Source organism: Ranitomeya imitator, chromosome 5 (assembly GCF_032444005.1).
Source record: "Ranitomeya imitator isolate aRanImi1 chromosome 5, aRanImi1.pri, whole genome shotgun sequence".
NCBI classification, from domain to species: Eukaryota; Metazoa; Chordata; class Amphibia; order Anura; family Dendrobatidae; genus Ranitomeya; species Ranitomeya imitator.
The window spans coordinates 38,702,598-38,722,334 of NC_091286.1; the positions used below are offsets into that span (position 1 = coordinate 38,702,598).

The 19,737-nt window shown below is 38.5% G+C and overlaps 1 protein-coding gene across 1 annotated transcript in view; it reads left to right on the forward strand.

Annotated features, from left to right (window-relative positions):
• Window positions 1-19,737, forward strand: part of PKDCC (protein kinase domain containing, cytoplasmic) — an 80,517-nt gene that overhangs the window by 5,848 nt on the left and 54,932 nt on the right. The window lies entirely within an intron of this gene.

A 19,737-nucleotide genomic window follows, 5' to 3' on the forward strand; every position in this document is an offset into this window, starting at 1 on the left:
CCCCCTAGGCTTTATAATTACAGAATTATCATGTCAAATGTAGCAGATCTCAGTTTTGTCCTATAGGCCAAATTATTACAATTCATCTTTCCTTTTCGCTATGTGCTATTTTACATAGGACTGCTACCATGTTGTCCCAACATCTGCATTTTACGTGTACCTAGGATATACGGTAAATAAAAAAGATAATTAAAAAGCAGTTCCTTTATGTATTTCCCTTATTAACCGCTCCCTAAAATTAGTTAGGTCAGCGGCTGAGAAATCAAGGCCTAAGGCCTTTTTTAAACATTATGAACCCTGTCTAAAAGTAAAAGCCATCTTTGTCTCTGATGGCAACCAATCACAGTGCAGCTTTCATTTTACCAGGGCTGTTTACAAAATGAAAGTTGAGCTTTGATTGGTTGCTACTGGCAACTAAGATTGTTTTCCTTTAGACAGTTTTGCTAGTTAAGGCCTCATTGAGAGGTCCATAATTTTTCTGATCCACAATAAAAGTGTCAGTATTTTTAATCTGATCACTGTTTGGCCCGTGATTCAGTTTGTACCGTACGTGTTTTTTCAGTGTTTTTCTCTTATGAAAAAAAAATAAATTGCAAAGCTTCTTCGACCCGTTACGATGCTAAAAATGGCCAGTATGATTTTTCACAGACCCATAGTATTGAATTGGCTAGCTTGATTCATGGCTTGGATCAAAAACGGACATGTCTGACATAAACTATATTGGAAAATTTGTGAGAAACACGTAGAAAACTCATACGTGAAAAATGGACGCCTGAATGAGGCCTAAAGCCCTAGTTAATTTGTTGCGGCCTTTTTTACATACACATTCGTTTGTTCATGTGTTTATTTTTTACTTCGACAAATCTACGGCCAATGCAAAAAGTACTTTTTTGTTTGTCTTTTGTTATACTGTTCCTACTGATAAAAGCCAACATCTGTTTCAACAACAAAAATAAGTGGCAAAAAATGACAGAAACAATTAGGCTACATTCCCATGTTAAGCTTTAAGTCATGTTCACATGTTCAGTACTTGGTCACTATTTTACCTCAGTGTTTGTAAGCCAAAACCAGGAGTGGGTGAAAAGTTCAGAAGTGGAGACATGTTTCTATTATACTTTTCCTCTGATTGTTTGACTCCTAATTTTGGCTTATAAATTCTGATGTAAAATACTGACCAAATATTGAACGTGGCATTAGATGAGTTTTTTACGCTGTGTATTTTTTAAAAGAATGCAAGTAACCTAATATACTTAATGGGTGCAAAAATGGTGCTGAAAATCTGCAATGTCAAAAACTCACCAAAACCTCATCGTGGTAACGTAACCTTACCAAATCCAACACATTTTAGAAAAAAAAGTGCTTGTATGAAACTATGCTTTCTACTCCAATCCCAAAACGCAACTTTCCATAAACCACCTGTAATAGGTCACATTCACACGTTCATTATTTGGACAATATTTTGCATCAGTATTTGTAATACAAAACAGGAGTGGAACAATCAGAGGAAAAGTATAATAGTAACACGTCACCACGTCTGCATTTTTCACCAACTCCTGGTTTTGGCTTACAAATACTGATGTAAAATACTGACCAAATACTGATTATGGGAATGTGGCCTTAGGCCGGGGTCACACATGCGAGTGCAATGCAAGAAACTTGCATGAGTCTCTCTCATCAGTACCCGGCACTGCCGCCGGTATTCGGGACCGGAGCGTTCAGCTGCATAGAAATACATGTAGCCGCACACTCCAGTCCCGAGTGGCGGCGGCAGTGCCGGGTATTGATGCGAGAGACTCATGCAAGTTTCTCGCATTGCACTCGCAAGTATTACCCCGGTCTTATACTGATACATAACGGGCAGTAGTGACACATACCCCATTCTGGAGGGGCATCGGATGCTGGGTGTTACAAGTTACTCTGCCCAAGCCAGGGTAGAGCTAGGGCACTGAACTAAGTGCCGAATCATCACTAAATATGCATTTTTTTGACTGATTTTCTCTTTTTTTTTTTTTGCTATTTTTTCACCAAATTCATATTTTTGTTTTGAGCTTTTTGTGCCTTTATGAAACCCTTTGCTACTCTTTTTTGGCTGATTTTTTCTTTTAGGCTCCCCCCCCCCCCCGCCCAATTCATTGTCCATTTTGCTCCCTTTTTTCCCCTTGCCCCTTTTTCCTTTTACTACTTTTGTTCATCAATGATGGTGTAGTTAGCCAATTTGCCATGTTTTCATCTAATTTTTTTTAACTATAGTTGCAAATATACTCTGGTAACCCCCTGGAATATTGTTTATATTATTATTATTATTTTATTTTTTATTTTTTGCACAGTTGTAGATGAAAGTGCTTAATTTTAACTCTACAAACAGGTGCAAAAAAAAAACAAGCAAAAGAGCCTTAAAAAAAATGTCAAATGATGCAAAAATTAATCAAAGGTCGTTCTCTGTTTTGATGAATTGAAAAAAGTGACTTTAAAAAAAAAAATGAATCCAGTTCTAAAATAATCTTTGCGTCCCCAAGGGAAGGACTTCTAGAGGTGTGGATGGAATTTGATTACGTTTCCTTCTGCTTGCAAACTTCATAATTGCACTATTAAATCTATAATGTACTGTGTCTATTTCATCGATTTAATACCTGATATTTGTTTTGCAAGTGAACTGATTGTGTCAAGGTGACCTGATCTCTGCGCACAGGCCGATAGTGGAAACAGATTGCAATGATTTAAACAGTTGACGGTTTCCATTCAGCCAGGCAAAGAATAACATTATAACAGAGCTTATTACAACCATCTACGATCATCAAGCTGGCTTGTTAATATGTCATTGCTGAGAGGCACCAACACACTAACACAAAACAGACAGATACATGCAGGCTTTCATGATAGCCATCTCCGAGCCTGCCCTGAAAACCATGACTTAGCAGAAGCAATGCATTTCATCTCCTCTGAAGCAGCAGCTTCATTCCCAGCCAATGGTCGAAGGAGAGGTTCATTAGAAACAGATTATGGTTCACAGGACTCAGTACACAGCAATTATGTCATAAATTAGCAGTCACAAATCACCGGCCGTCTCCATGTGTAGGTGATGCTAGCTGTGGCTCCAAAAAAAAAAACAGACTTCCAAAAAAAGCATTTTTTTGCCAATAGAGACAAGAAAAATACGCTTTTGAAACTTCGGAACGGAAAATTTCATCACGTTTTCTTAATGATCAGACAAACTGTAGTTGAAAAAGTTTTCAGAGTTTTGCGTTAAAGTTTGAATTTTTACATTTTTACAATGTCTTATGCCTCCCAATCATAAGGAAACACCTTTCAAAATAATGTTACATTTAACTATCATTATTAACTTTTTTGTGTTTTGGTATTTTATTGCTCATTTTATATATTTTATTTTTAGTAAGATGACCCATAAATATCCAGGTACTTAAAGGAGATATAGTAAATGGTTGCCGTGTCCGACCCTCGCACTATAATACCAAAAATATATATAAATTGATCTTATCTTTATTAATAAATAGTAACAATGAAAATAATTGCCTACATTTTGGAGAATTAAACAAAGAAATGTACTAAAGAGTTGCATAGGATAAAAAGAAAGAAGATGAAATAAAATTGTAACCTACTCCTGACAACCCAGGTCATACATTATGTGTATACATCAGCGCTAAAGTAGGTAACTGTAAAAATGAGTGGGGTAAAACTTCCAAATAATGCCCCATAAGATAAATAGTGAGCAACCTCTATCAGATACTACTCAGCATACACAAGTCGCCAAAATACAAAATAGTGGTCAGAATATCCATACAGACCCCGTGGCGGTGAGACAAATCCTGACACACGTCGTTTTGCCTCGCTTTATCACGGGAGATTACTTGTAATTCTCTCAATTTATGTAAATATTTATTATTCATTTTTGGTACGCAGGTTTTCTTATGAGAGTTGCGTATCTTCACAGCTTTTGGGATACACTTAACTTCTGCAAATGTTTAATGCATATATATATGTATATATATATAGCACATCCCCTTGAGAAAGCAAGTACTAAAGAAACGAAACGTGCGTCGGGGCTATTTTGGATCCAACTTGGTATCTCATGCCTGCTATATACATTGGTAAGTGCTGCTCTTTATGCCCAGCATGCCTTTGTTGTGATTCTTTACTTGTTTGACTGGCACTGACACTATATTGAGCAGCTCTCTGCCCAGATATTTATTAATTGAGCCGGCCACTCACATCGGGGTTCCTTCCTTATTCCATCTTTGTGCACCTTACTGATTTTGTACTTTTCTATTTTATTTTAGTATGTATTCTGAATAAAATCTAATCTTTTATACCTATATACTCCTTTATTCTCTTCCTTTGGCATATATATACAGTATGTATATATGTATATAGTGAAAGCTACAGTCAAAATTAATATGGTCACATCTACATGTGTCCTACTTAATGCCCGCTATGTTTCTATTTTTTCTTATACTCCATAGATATGTAAACAGGTGTCATTTTCTGCAGTGTTTTCACCATATTTAGTAATTGTGGTTTTTGGAAAAATGCCAGGAAATATTTTTCTGCCAAGAAAACGCTAAGCAAAAAAATGTAATTATGCTTCAATAATATTATTTTAAACTTTATTTATTTCTGTTTTTATTTTTATGCCTAAATAAATATTTGTATAAAAAGCCTGAGGCCCGACAGAAAATTATATTATTAATAATTTAGCAGTGGCTTAAAATCTCTTCTTTGTGCAGTTCTGTATGCGACGTGTACAGCTGAGATCTATTTAGTACTGAAAAATCAAATCGGCATATCACATTTTCTCTAACCTAAACATACGGTGAAGGGTGATCATTATTTGCAACTTTTTCATTAAAATATCCCCCATCCTCTCTATACATTAATTTTTTTTTTTTTTTTTATATTTTTCCAAAAATTAGTATACATTGAAACATTACCTTCAACATTTTGTGTGCTTATGCCGATCAGTCACTGGGAATCAATTTTGTAAAATTGTGTAATAATTTTTTTAAATTTATTATACACTTTTTGCTACATTTGTATGATTTAAGCACGGCTTGGCTTTTTATATTTAGTATTAAATCCTAGTCATTTTGATTTTATAGGGTTCATATATTACATTTTAGGAACCCAGAGTTTAACTATATACCGGTATGTTTTTTTTTATTCCACTGGTCCAAAAAGTGTGGACGTGTCCGTTTTCAAGTAGCAATGGAGCTACCTTCTGGGCTGAAGCTTAAAGGGTTAAAGCCGTCAGAATTAAATAATGCATCTATGGAAAAATATATCAACTATTTTTAATGTCAGTTGATTGAGAAAGCTTTCTTAGATAGAGCAGAACTTTCATAAAGTGTAAGTGACTTATTGGAAGTCTTTGACTACTTTTGCTAGCACAGCATGTTTTGTACCTCCTTCTGTCAAAATAAGATGGATTAGAAGGTATTATCATGTAATCTGCACCATTCTACACTGTAAAATGAGGAAAGAAAACAATGGACTTCACAGAGGTGAGGAGACATCTACATAACCTTTGTATCCCGGAAAGTAAAATAGAAGTTTAAAAAGAAAATAAAACTTTTTCGACAAAAAAAGTAGAATATCTGAAAAAATTCAACCTCACGAAATAACATCGTCCACCCGTTTTAGATACATATTCTTGGCTTTTCGGAAATTCCTTTCTAGAAAAAAGAAAGATATATATCTTTTTTCTAGAAAAAAAAGCCATTGTGATGGGCAGGTGCATTCCCATTAAGATGGAAATGTATTTGGTGAAGAGGCTTGTTCATTAAAGTAGATTTAATAATGAGGGGGCATTTGGGAAAGAGGGGGATTTGGGTCACTGATTTACTTTAACACAAGACTTAGCAGCCCACTAATTGCCTCCCAGTTGCTATGTATCAAATACTCTTGATGGTTGCCTCTGTCAGGAAGAACTTTTTGTTTCCCAACTTGAAAGTTAAACGGTCATTTTCATTCTCATGTTTCGAGTGAAAAATGAAAAAAAAAAAAAAAAACCTTTGTCCTTTCCCATCGTTGGTGACCTTCAACATCTAGTCGTCTAATTGAATTTACAAGACCTAAACTTTACTTAATTAATTTTATATAGGTCTCAAAATAAAGGCACAACTTTTCATTATGAAGTCGAAATTAGATTTTTGTTTTAAAACAAATAATAATAATTAAAATTTACCTAGAAAGAAATAATTTCCTAAACAAAACTGTTTTGTACAATAAAGGCCGCAAGACTACAAGAGAAAATTGTTTGGTAGACCCTTATTATCGAAAACAACAAAACTTTCTCTGATTTTCTTTAATTTTTTTCTAATGTAGAATTAAATTGAGCTTCATATTTTTTTAATCTTTAATTTACAGCAGGTTATGGAAGACTAGTTGATACATATTCAAAATAAACATCAGAACTTGAAGGTTCTCCTCAAGTTTTCTATGGTTCTCCAGTTTCCTCCCTCACTACAAAGACAAACTGATAGGTAATTTAGATTATATAGAATTTTAAGGAAGAGTTCGTTATGGCTTCAAAACTTGAAGAGTTTTGACTTTTGTACTCTTTTAACAAAAATTAGTTTTGTAATAATAAAAAGAGCCATTGCAACCATTGAGGTGAGCCTAGCCTCTTCCAGTGAACGTAACAATTACTGTCTAACAATTCCACCTGCAGCACCCTACAGTAGTCCATTTTTTTCTATCGGGGAATTAAGATTGTGATCCCCAATGGGAACAGGTATGATAGTTTTGTAGCTGAGCACCATTGGATTATATGGATTCCGTATATGTTAAATCGTACTTGCAAGTCCTCCACACCAATCTCTTGATGGGGACCGTGATAATGATGTCTGCAAAGCACTGTGGAATATGATGGAGCTATATGAGTGAGTAAGATAAATACGAATAAATATCATATCTAAGTATTGGATACTTCTGATCCTTGGAAACTCAAAATTGGATTCTCAACCAACAGTTGAATCGGGCCACGGCCATCTGGCCGCTTTCATGTACAGTAGCCACATGTCATATAGCACATTGAGAAGAAGAGGTGATTGATAAATATTTTCAAAATGATTTATGGACAAAAAGAATTTTTAGAGTTGATTTTTTTTAGCAAAATACTATCTGTGTTTTAAGAATAAGAAAGAAATACAAAAATCGAATCTAGAAAAGTAGTTTAATTATAGATTTTTAATTTTTTGACAAAGATCTTTTTATGATTTTATCTGTGTGACATTTGTGTCTGATGAGCTCACTTCTAAGAACAAGTCATGTGACGGGGTAACTTTATTGTGTACTGGCTCATACATACTTATGAGGGGTAATTGTGCTGTTTGTATTACTTAAAGGACTCTGCATAATAAATCTGTTCTCCATTCATGCGTCTGAGAGAGAACCCTCTTAAACGTTTCCCATAGGCTTCCAATAAATAATTGTACATGCGAACAAAAAATATCCTATGTAGTGTATTTAAACCCTATCTGAAGACCCATTAATAGCTAATATAAACAGTAGCAAAGTAGGAAAATGTGAGACAGAGACAATACTCTTATAGCTACAGTGCACAGTTCCTTCTGCAGAAAATAGGGTAACATGACAATACATATAACCAAACGTTCCCCCCATAAACCCTTGTAAATGGTAATATGTCCCCCGAATGTGTTCAGTGATGTCATAGCCTCAAGGTGGTAAATGTGACGTCATTGCCTACACCTAGGGATTGTGATCAGTGTCAGACTGAGCAACATTGGGCCCACCAGAGGACTTGAGTCTGAGGGCCCACCTTACATCTATACAAAACCAATTAATTATCATTAAAGTGGGTTTTCAGGCCAGGACCAAGTTTCATCAGGCACCATATCTTACGGTATAGCAATAAGATACACAATGATAGGATTTGGCTCTGCTTGCTGATTTGATTATCACGTACCGAAATTGCTAAGATGATTTTTAAATAAAAATGGTGGTGCTAGGTTCTCCCCAACTATTGGGCCCCATATTGGCTGCAAAGTCTGCCACTATTGAAGTCTGTGAAGGGTAATCAAGGATTCTCAGGTTCTCTTGTGGGCCAGTCCACCCTCAATGTGATGTCGTTGAATGTTAGGACCTTTTTATACATTACAGAAAAGCAAATATATCATATCTAACATCGTAGATGACAACAAACAATCAACATATCTGTATAGTAATATTTAAAGAATATTTCTCAATATCTGTGAGAGCGATCCAGAGCTGGGCAGCGTGTGAGTGGGTTTATAATTGATTCATTTACTTATTTCACTCACTTAAATAGTGTCATTAATTCTGCAGCACTTTACAGACATCATCATCACTGTCACCATTGGGGTTCACAAGCTAAATTCCCTTTCAGTATGTCTTTGGAGCGAGGGAGGAAGCCAAAGTACCTAGTGGAAACCCATGCAACTGTGAGGAAGACATACAAACTCCTTGCAGATGTTGTTGGTGGGATTTGAAGCCGGGACCCCAGTGCTGCAAAGCCACAGTGCTAACCACTGAGCCACCGATGCCAATCCAACAACGTGCTATAGGTAATGATGAACATAAAATTATTATTATTATTATAACATTCACATCATATACTCCAAATTAAACTTCAGGCTTTGAAGAAGGGTAGGTTGAATAGTTGCCCATTGGACGCAATGGAAACCTATAGCGGCAGCAACAAGACCTTATTTATGTTGTAGGGTGTTCAGCCTACCCTTTATTAATACTTTTACATGTTTGGATGGCATGATTATGAATAGAACAGTATATAAAATAGTAGAATAGCAACTACTTACCTCTTCTTACCCTGCCAATCCATTACAACCATTTTGTTGGTCCTCTTTGGTATTGTAAGTGTTCATGCCCTATCCATCATTCATCTACCAATCACTAGCCTCGGCGGTGACATTTGCATTTACAGCATATGACCACCAAAGCCAGTGATTGGCTGCAGTGTCAACTGAAGGACAGATTTTTATCTTTTCTAGTCACCAAAGAGGACCTCCAGAGAAGTGTCACAGAAGTAGCAATAAGTTAAAGAGATAAACATATATATTTTTTTAAATTTAATAACATACACTACCTTACAGCCAATTTTGTACAGTCCGGGAAACCCCTTTAAATCTAAGTAAGAATATCTCCATTATACAGTGCAAAACACAGGTACATATGGCGATAAACTGAGGAGTATAGCGTCACAGCAACTCTGTGCTCCCATGTACGGGCTTTTCTTACACAGCTTTGCTCTGTTAGAGTCCCCCTTATACACATATAATGGTATTGTACATGCATGATTTTTTGTCTACTAGGAGGAGTTGTAATGAGCAATGACTAGGACATCATGGAAAAATTAAAAATGGAAAATGATTAGACTGACCTTTTTATAAATGGAAATCTACATGTCGCCATGTTCTTTAGGTGTCCTGGATGAAACAGACGTCTGTCTAGTCACTTTGTAAATACTGCGCTCCCCCATTACTGAATACAAAAGTCTGCTTTGTGAAGTAATTGACATCTTTCATTTGGACAGTCGAGCTTTACGGAAAGTTCGACGCTTCCATCCATGGAGTTTTCATCACCTTTTAATCTCTCTCCTTCTTCTCCTCTCATGCACATCATTGCCATAGTCGTATGCCTTCAAATTATATGTTCTGAAATCAATAATAATAATGTTCCCGGGAATTAATATTTCGTTCTCATAAACAGAAATACTGAAAACAAAACTGTTATTGTTTTCTGCTTATCTCATGCCCAAATAGCAACTGCTCAAATGCTTATTTTTTCCAAAAAAAGAGATCTTGGTGTGACTGCCGCAATGCAAACACATTTACATCTACTCATTGCTTGACGTAGGGATCATTGACATGGGTCATTATGGTCTACACAAACTCCGAGCCATGAAGTCTATAGGCTCGTTCTGAATAACTCTGATTTCCTACAGAGACTTTTAGGGATTTGCATAGGTAATCATGAAATGCCGTGCTATGTTAGTGATTCCTAATCCAATCGTCTTTCTCCCATAATATGATAGTGACAATCACATATTGACCTTTAGAGCAGTGTCCAAGCAAATTAATAGGGTGAATATAACATTAGACCTAAAACAAATTCCAACACAAGGTATGTGAATGTTTTTTGTCTCTACCAAGTGCATAGATTAGCAAAAAAATCTAACAAAATCTTCCAACAGGAAGTCAGTTATTTTCAAGATGGCCGTCAAAAACCTTTAAAAACAGACAAAGTTTTATAACTTTCTTATTTCTAAGAGTACAATTATTTATTCATCAAATTTATGTTTTTTATTGTCAACAAATTCATTTAAGCCAACAGATTTTTCCTATAGGATCAAAATTGTGACCAACAGTGAATAATATAGGTACCGTACCTGTTATTATGCCTAAATATGCAGCATTTTGTGGTATTTTTTATCACAACAAATTTTAACTATATTGTAAAGAGGACTATTTTTAATACAAAATACCTATTTTAATAAGGTGAACTTTAAATTAAATTATGAAATTGTGCAGCAATGTGAGGGAATGTGACTGTGATTTCAGAAGAACTACTCAGGGTCTTTACTTTGTCAGTCCTCTTAAAAGCGAATAAAAATACATTTTATTCAATCATACCATGCACAACTCTCCTTCCCACTGGCTTGTACTCATGTGTATTGACATCTTCCTTTGCCACAATACCATTGGTGATATTTCTAAATGAGGAGTCAGCTGAGAAAGGTGAACATCGTGGCATCGTTTGCATGCATTTTTGAAATGTCTAGAGTTTCTCTTTCAATTCTTGACACAGTGGAATCTTTATGTTGTTCACTTGTGATGTAAGTGTTTCCATTAAAGTCCTGCATTACAAGATTGTAGTCAGACGTTATGGTGGCAGACATTGTCCACAACGCTCTCTGATCTTGCGTCATCTTCACTGGCGTATACAAGAACACCCTTTGTAGCCCAGAGCTCCTAAAAATACAAAATTGTACCTGCATTGGAGGTAGAAATAGGCCCCTTTAACCCCTGGGCCCTTGTGCGGCTGCACAGGTTGCACCAATGATATGTCCACACCTGGTCATCTTGCTTCCATGAGTTAAACTATCTGAGGTTTTGATTGAACTCATAAGTGTTTGTTCAATCACAAGGTCACAACCCAGACTAGCCCAAAACTGATTTGTTCCTTGGGTGACATGTAACCCATTTTGAAACATCGTGTAGACCTAATTGTTAATTGTTTTGCAATTCGATAATTTCTTGAAGGTACAGATAAGATGACTTCAGATAGGTGTGGTGCCCTGCTGCTGCAAATGTCGGAATTGCATTGTAAATCGCATGCAAATGATTAATCCAAGACCCAGTACGATTAGCTTTCAGCAGCACTCAAGTAATACTTATCATTTGGTGATATGTTAGTCACAACTTACTAGTTTTAGATTTTTCAAGAACTTCAGGTTTCTTCTTGTGAGGTACCTCAATGATCGCTAAATGCGACAACAGCTTCAATAGTTGTTCCTCCCTTTACGACACATGAAGAATAAATAATCTCAGTTTCATCTATTAGTGCAGTCAGTTCAGGATTGTCATCTAGAATAGATTGCGCAAGTTGTTGATGAAGACATTTGTCCAGTAGAAGATGGCATCTGAAAGCCTTTGGAACTGCTTTACCATGAAGCATATGCACTACAGCATTTTCACTATACACAGCTTCTAAAATGCTTTTCAGACCCGTACCATCCATTAGTATACGTATGGCTCCAAGCAGATTGATAAAAGTGTGGAAATTACGAAGTATAAGTGATTTTTTTTCAAATGGGAATCCTGTGGGGTAGCTTTGATCATTTCACTAGTTTCAAGTACAGGGGTTGATCAATAGCTATCATAGGAGGCAAATAATGTTTGCTGGCTAAGTTATTGTTGAATTCTAATGTTGATAGAATACAGGTTTTGTCATCAGGTCACATATCGATCATGGGTAAAACGAGGATGGAGGACTGGCCAGCATGAGTATTCACCTTGTGAATTACATGCATCATTCCCTGCCAATTTGGCACATGCTGCTTAAAACAGAATGAAAGTTCCAACAAAATTTCTATATAAGCTGTAATGTTACAATCTTGAAAACACGCAAGATCTTTAAACTTTATTTCTCGTAATGTATTTTTGCCAAAACTGCACTCGACTACATTAATACATTATTATTTGTCATCTCTGCTATACAGTTTTCCGAATTTTTTGCCCTTTTCATAATATATGCCCATCCCATGAAATGTTCCTTTGCCAGCTATTGTCATAGAATTGTCACCAGCAGACAACCAAGGATAATCGAATAGCTCAATACCTTCAAAAAGAGAGTCTGGTGTGCCAAAGCTAGCGGCATTCCTTTCATATCTGAGCAGTTCATTATATAATGAGCTATACCACATCTTACTAAGCATGCCCGAGAGGAACTTAGACTGATAGTGGCGGTGCATCTGTACTGCTAAACCAATTGGCAATTTTGCAATGACAACTCTTGGCCTTGCTGCTTGTACGAAGGCTTGCCCTATACTGGGAACTTTCTGTTGAATTTGTTTCTCCACAAACATTTGGTTCAACAGGTTTCATAATGTTTCTGGTAATTCGAGTGCAGAGTGGCTTGTCAGATCCTAAACCTGTGGGTTGAAATTAATAGCAAACACAGCATTCTCTTTAATTTTGCTCATAATCAGCCTTGCTGCCGTATCAGTTATGGCTTTCTTTTGTGCTGCTTCTTCATCATGATGTACTGGTGGTGAATCTTGGTAGAATGAACAAAGTATATTTGAGTTCTTCTCTTTAACCCCTTAACGACTGCCGATACGCCTTTTAACGGCGGCAGTTAAGGGTACTTAAACCACAGCGCCATTAATTAACTGTGCTGTGGAAAAAGTGAATAGCGCCCCCCAGAGTCGGATTTTCTCTGGGGTCTCGGTTGCTGGGGGTAGCCGAGACCCCAGAGAACATGATTCAGGTTTTTTTTTACCGACCACCGAGTTGCGATCGCCGGTAATTAACCGTTTACCGGCAATCACAAAAAATAACAAAACGCGATTTCCCTTTTAATTTCTCTGTCCTCCGATGTGATCGCACATCAGAGGACAGAGAAATGGGGTCCCGATAGCCCCCCAATACTCACCTGTCTCCCCCGGTGCTCCTCATGGCTCCCGATGGGCGCCGCCATCTTTTTCCGGCAAAAAAATGGCGGGCGCATGCGCAGTGCGCTCGCCGGCCGGCACCGGGAGGATTTTTGGGGTCTCGGCTGCCGGGGGTAGCCGAGACCCCAAAGAACATGATCGGGTCGGTAAAACCGACCCCTGTTTTGCGATCGCCGGTAATTAACTGTTTACTGGCGATCGCAAAAAAAAAAAGCGATGTGTAATTCTCTGTCCTCTGATGTGATCGCACATCAGAGGACAGAGAAATAGGGGGATTCGGGGACCCTATTATACTTAACAGTGTCCCTGGGTCCTCCTGCGTCCTCTCCTTCCCGCCGGCGTCTTCATCGGGAAACAAAATGGCGGGCGCATGCGCAGTGCGCCCGCCATCTGTCGCCATCTGCTGGCCGGCAGGAGAAAGCAGTTGGGGCTAAAATTAGGGTTAGAGTTGGGTTGGAGCTAAATTTAGGGTTAGGGTTAGGGTTGGGGCTAAATATAGGGTTAGGGTTGGGGCTAAATTTAGGGTTAGGCTTCTTTCACACTTGCATCGGTACGGGGCCGTCGCAATGCGTCGGACCGACATATCGACGCATGTTGTGAAAATTGTGCACAACGTGGGCAGCGGATGCAGTTTTTCAACGCATCCGCTGCCCAGTCTATGTCCTGGGGAGGAGGGGGCGGAGTTAGGGCCACGCATGCGCGGTCGGAAATGGCGGACGCGACGTACAAAAAAACGTTACATTGAACGCTTTTTTGTGCCGACGGTCTGCCAAAACACAACTGATCCAGTGCACGACGGACGTGACGTGTGGCCATCCGTTGCGATCCATCGGCAATACAAGTCTATAGGCAAAAAAACTCATCCTGCGGGCACATTTGCAGGATCCATTTTTTGTCCAAAATGACGGATTGCAACGGATGCCAAATGATGCAAGTGTGAAAGTAGCCCTAGGGCTAGGGTTAGGGTTGGGGCTAAAGTTAGGGCTAGGGTTAGGGTTGGAGCTAAAGTTAGGGCTAGGGTTAGGGTTGGGGCTAAATTTAGGGTTAGGGCTAGGGTTGGGGCTAAAGTTAAGGTTAGAGTTGGGATTAGGGTTAGGGTTTGGATTAGGGTTGGTATTAGGGTTAGGGTTGGCATTAGGGTTATGCTTGGGATTAGGGTTAGGTTTGGGATTAGGGTTAAGGTTAGGGTTGGGATTAAGGGTGTATTGGGATTAGGGTTAGGTTTGAGGTTAGGATTGAGATTAGGATTAGGGGTGTGTTGGATTTAGGGTTTTGATTAGGGTTATCGTTAGGAATGACATTAGGGTTGTTTTGGGGTTAGGGTTGTGATTATCGGTAGGGTTGTGATTAGGATTATGGATCGGATTGGGATTAGGGTTAGGGGTGTGTTGGGGTTAGGGTTGGAGTTAGAAATGGGGGGTCTCCACTGTTTAGGTACATCAGGGGGTCTCCAAACATGACAGCCAATTTTGCGCTCAAAAAGTCAAATGGTGCTCCCTCACTTCTGAGCTCTGCCGTGCGCCCAAACAGTGGGTTACCCCCACATATGGGGCATCAGCGTACTCTGAATAAATTGGACAACAACTTTTAGGGTCCAATTTCTCCTGTTACCCTTGTGAAAATAAAATCTTGGGGGCTACAATATCTTTTTTGTGGAAAAAAATATTTTTTATTTTCACGACTCTGCTTTATAAACTTCTGTGAAGCTCTTGGGTATTCAAAGTTCTCACCACTCATCTAGATAAGTTCCATGGGGGGTCTAGTTTCCAAAATGGGGTCACTTGTCAGGGGTTTCTACTGCTTAGGTACATCAGGGGCTCTCCAAACGCGACATGGCGTCCGATCTCAATTCCAGCCAATTCTACATTGAAAAAGTAAAACGGCACTACAAGCTCTGCGGTGCGCCCAAACAGTGGTTTACCCCCACATATGGGGTATTGACGTACTCAGGAGAAATTGCAGAACAACTTTTGTCGTCTAATTTCTCCTGTTACTGTTGTGAAAATAAAAATTTGGGGCAAAAAGATCATTTTTTAGAAAAAATGCGATTTTTTATTTTCACGGCTCTGCGTTATAAACTTCTGGGAAGCACCTGTGGGTTTAAAGTGCCCACCACACATCTAGATAAGTTCTTTAAGGGGTCTAGTTTCCAAAATGGTGTCACTTGTGGGGGGTTTCCATTGTTTAGGCACATCAGGGGCTCTCCAAACTGACATGGCGTCCAATCTCAATTCCAGCCAATTCTACATTGAAAAAGTAAAACGGCACTCCTTCTCTTCCAAGCTCTGCGGTGCGCCCAAACAGTGGTTTACCCCCACATATGGGGTATCAACGTACTCAGGAGAAATTGCACAACAACTTTTGTCATCTAATTTCTCCTGTTACCCTTGTGAAAATAAGAATTTGTGGGCGAAAAGATCATTTTTGTGTAAACAAATGCGATTTTTTATTTTCACGGCTCTACGTTATAAACTTCTGTGAAGCACTTGGGGGCTCAAAGTGCTCACCACACATCTAAATAAGTTCCTTAAGGGTCTAGTTTCCAAAATGGTGTCACTTGTGGGGGGTTTCCACTGTTTTGGCACATCAGGGGCTCTCTAAACGTGACATGGCATCCAATCTCAAGTCCAGCCAATTCTACATTGAAAAAGTCAAACGGCGCTCCTTCACTTCCAAGCTCTGCGTTGCGCCGAAACAGTGGTTTAGCCCCACATATGGGGTATTGGCATATTCAGAAGAAATTGCACAACAAAATTTATTGTTTAATTTCTGTTTTTACACTTGTGAAAATAAAAAAAATGGTTCTGAAGTAAAATGTTTGCGAAAAAAGTTAAATATTCATTTTTTCTTCCACATTTTTTCAGTTTCTGTGAAGCACGTAAAGGGTTAATAAACTTCTTGAATGTGGTTTAGAGAACCTTGACGGGTCCTGTTTTTAGAATGGTGTCACACTTGGTTATTTTCTATCATATAGACCCCTCAAAATGACTTTAAATGTGATGTGGTCCCTAAAAAAAAATGGTGTTGTAAAAATGAGAAATTGCTGGTCAACTTTTAACCCTTATAACTCCCTAACACAAAAAAATTTTGTTTCCAAAATTGTGCTGATGTAAGGTAGACATGTGGGAAATGTCATTTATTAACTATTTTTTGTGACATATCTCTCTGATTTAAGGGCATAAAAATACAAAGTTTGAAAATTGCAACATTTTAAACATTTTCGCCATATTTCCATTTTTTTCATAAGTAATCGCAAGTAATATTGAAGAAATGTTACCACTTACATGAAGTACAATATGTCACGAAAAAACATTCTCAGAATCAGCGGGATCCGTTAAAGCGTTCCAGAGTTATAACCTCATAAAGTGACAGTGGTCAGAATTGTAAAAATTGCCTCGGTCATTAAGTACCAAATTGGCTCTGTCACTAAGGGGTTAAATGTGACAATGTTGTTTAAGCTGAAACCTTCAGCGTCTAACATTGTAACTCCGTAATGTTCTATGAGCTTCTTTTTAAGATACTGTATATTCTGCTATAAGAAGATTAATTGCCGACGTTATTCAAGAACTCCTTCATTTTTTCTTGAAGGTCTGAAATGGTCAACTATTCTTCATCATTTTCTTAAAGATAAGCACACATTTAAAAAAAATCATTTTTGGGGCAATATCTTGAAAGGGAATCTGTCACCACTTTTTTGGGATATCAGGTAAAAATATTCAATTCAGTGTCCCCTATGCATTATACCAGAACTTTTGATACCCCTTGACTCCCCACCTATGATCCATAAATACCGTTTTTATACCTCCCACGGTGTATGTAAATCAGCTCAGTCCTGTCCAATGGGCGGGAGCTTATTGTCCATCTCTTCTTCCCTCCTGGCTTGCTCTACGCATTCTTTTTGGGGAATTTCTGCGTTTGCATATAGTTTTGGCCTGTGCGCATTGAAATGGCCTCTCGCGCATGTGGGCAAAGCATAAAATCATTATTGAGCATGCGCCGGCATATGCCATGGCTTTCTATGGCCTGAAAGTATACAAGTATACCTCCGGGCCACAGAACACAATTGCGTATGCCGGTGCATGTGCAATACTGTTTTTTCGGCTTTGGCTACAGTTGGGCAAAGCATACTGCACACGTGTGAGAGGCCATTTGAATGCGCACGCACCAAAACTATACGCAAAAGCAAAAATTCTCTGAAAAGAATGCATAGAGCAAGCCAGGAGGGAAGGAGAGATGGGTAATAAGCCCTCCCCATCGAACCAGACCGAGCTGATTTACATACACTGCGAGAGGAATAAAAACGGTATTTATAGAACATAGGTGGGGAGTCAAGGGGTATCAAAAGTACTGGTATAATGCATAGGTGACACTGAATTGAATGATATTTTTACCTGATATCCCAAAAAAGTGGTGACAGATTCCCTTTAAGACCCCCATATTTCCTATGCTTTTCCACAGAAACAGATGCAGCATCCCGAAATTGGTGTGGCAGATCATATCTAGTGTGAAAATGTATACTACATACATGATTGTATATGCACTCAGTTGCATGAAGATTTCCACCATAGTACTCAATTCTCCCCTTTATTTTCAATGACCAGTCATCTAAACGACTTTCACAGCCCTCCTTCATGGTCCTGGCCAATGTATCTGTCTTTATGTAGCTGTTCTCGGGCCCTTCAAGGGAAACAAATGTCCCACAGAAAAGACAATCACGCCTACTCATGAAAGGCCAGGCAGACACTCGTTCACTTTGTCTCAGTTTATTGGAATCACATTTCATGGAATTAATGTTTAATTAATTTCACATGCCCTTTACACTTAGCAGTGACAACACTGTCACCTCTCAGAATACTTGCTGCATTTATGCAATCAGTGCCCTTCTCAAGAACTTGCATTATAGCGCCGTCTGCCAAACTTTCTTTGCCGATGGGACACTTCTCACTGAGCTTAGTACTCATTTTTCAAACCTGGAACCAATGAAAACATACAGTTAATTAATACCATAAAATGCGTGGCCTGATAAAATAAGAGAGTTGAAAAACAGTAAGAAAGGAGAAGATGCTTAAAAATAAGATTGTTAGAAAAATTGCCAATTTTGACGGTTTTCAACAGCCATCTTGAAATTAACCCACTTCCGGTTGGCAGATCTTGGTAGACTTTTTTTTCGGTTGATCACTAGACTTGGTAGAGACACAAAACATTCACAGACCTTTTGTTGGAATTTGTTTTAGGTTATGTTTTTTGGGGTGCTAAATTGACCTGACTAAATCAAGTATATCATGATTATAGTGATTGGGTGGCCATTAACTTTCAGTAGCTGACGATTGAATGCTCGTTTGGCCAACGAGCCTTCTATGCACAAGTAGACATGGTTCCACCAATTGTTCTCTTGTTCTCAGAATTAACAGCTCTAGTGATAGGTTACCACCCTTATACCGTAATTCAAAATGTCCAATGTTTTTTCTCCCTGAATTTCAGCAGTACATTTCAATTGTAAGAAGATTCACCTGTCTTGCTAAACTGATGAGTTTAGCCAATGTAATATAATTCTAACGTACAGGGCCACCTATAGTCTCTGGTGGTCCAGAATACTCTCAGGCTGCCCCTGATATGGCCAACATTATTGCTTCATGCAAGAACGATGCATTGGCCTTTTCAGCACAATAGTACATCATTTTACACAATTTCACCTGGTTTGGAGGTGGAAATGAGCCCCCTTACCTCTTGGGTCTCTGTATGGTTGCACAGATTACACCAATAATATGACTACCCCTGGCTTCAGGGGGATTTGACATACAGCTTTTGTGATCCTTAACACCAAGGTTTGCAATCACACATCTGTGTCTCACAGTCCATGCATGGACCTGTTTGACAGACTGACGGCAGGTCTCCTGATTCAAACTCAGCATCCTATGATGCTATGAGTCTATGAGAATTTAGTTGAAAGGCATTGAAGGTAAATGAGTGCTCTAATGGTCTTAGACCTCTTTCTCTGGCTATAATCATGGTATGCTTGATTTTGGTTGACTCTGACAAGGTTCACTTGGGCGCAGATCTAAAGGTGACTATCGCGTTGTGGAAGAAAGACAATTGGATTGGAAACCTTATCAAAGCGTGGCATTTCAGAATTGTTGCTAGCATCTCCTGATTGCGAATACAAATCCCCATATGTTTCTATATGAAATCAGAGATTGCTGAATTTGGGTTCTGGAAATCTTGATCTGTCATGGACCACGAAACATGGATATGTGAATGCAACCTTACTATGGAATGGTACATCCCTTAATGTCATCACTGTCTAAGAAGATTTTCCCATGGGATGAATAAATCTTTTGGAGTTGTATTGGTGGCACTGGCCATGTTGATTGAAAACCAGTTTCCCGAAAAACAGATCCAACCATTAGGAAACCATCTTAATGTGTACATGGCACACCAACTGTCTACTGATATATGATGCCAGGAGTAAAACATGGTCAATTATTTGGGATTTTCACATTGGAGATTCTTTGTTCCCCCAGGAGATGAGTGGCACAATGGGTGGAAAA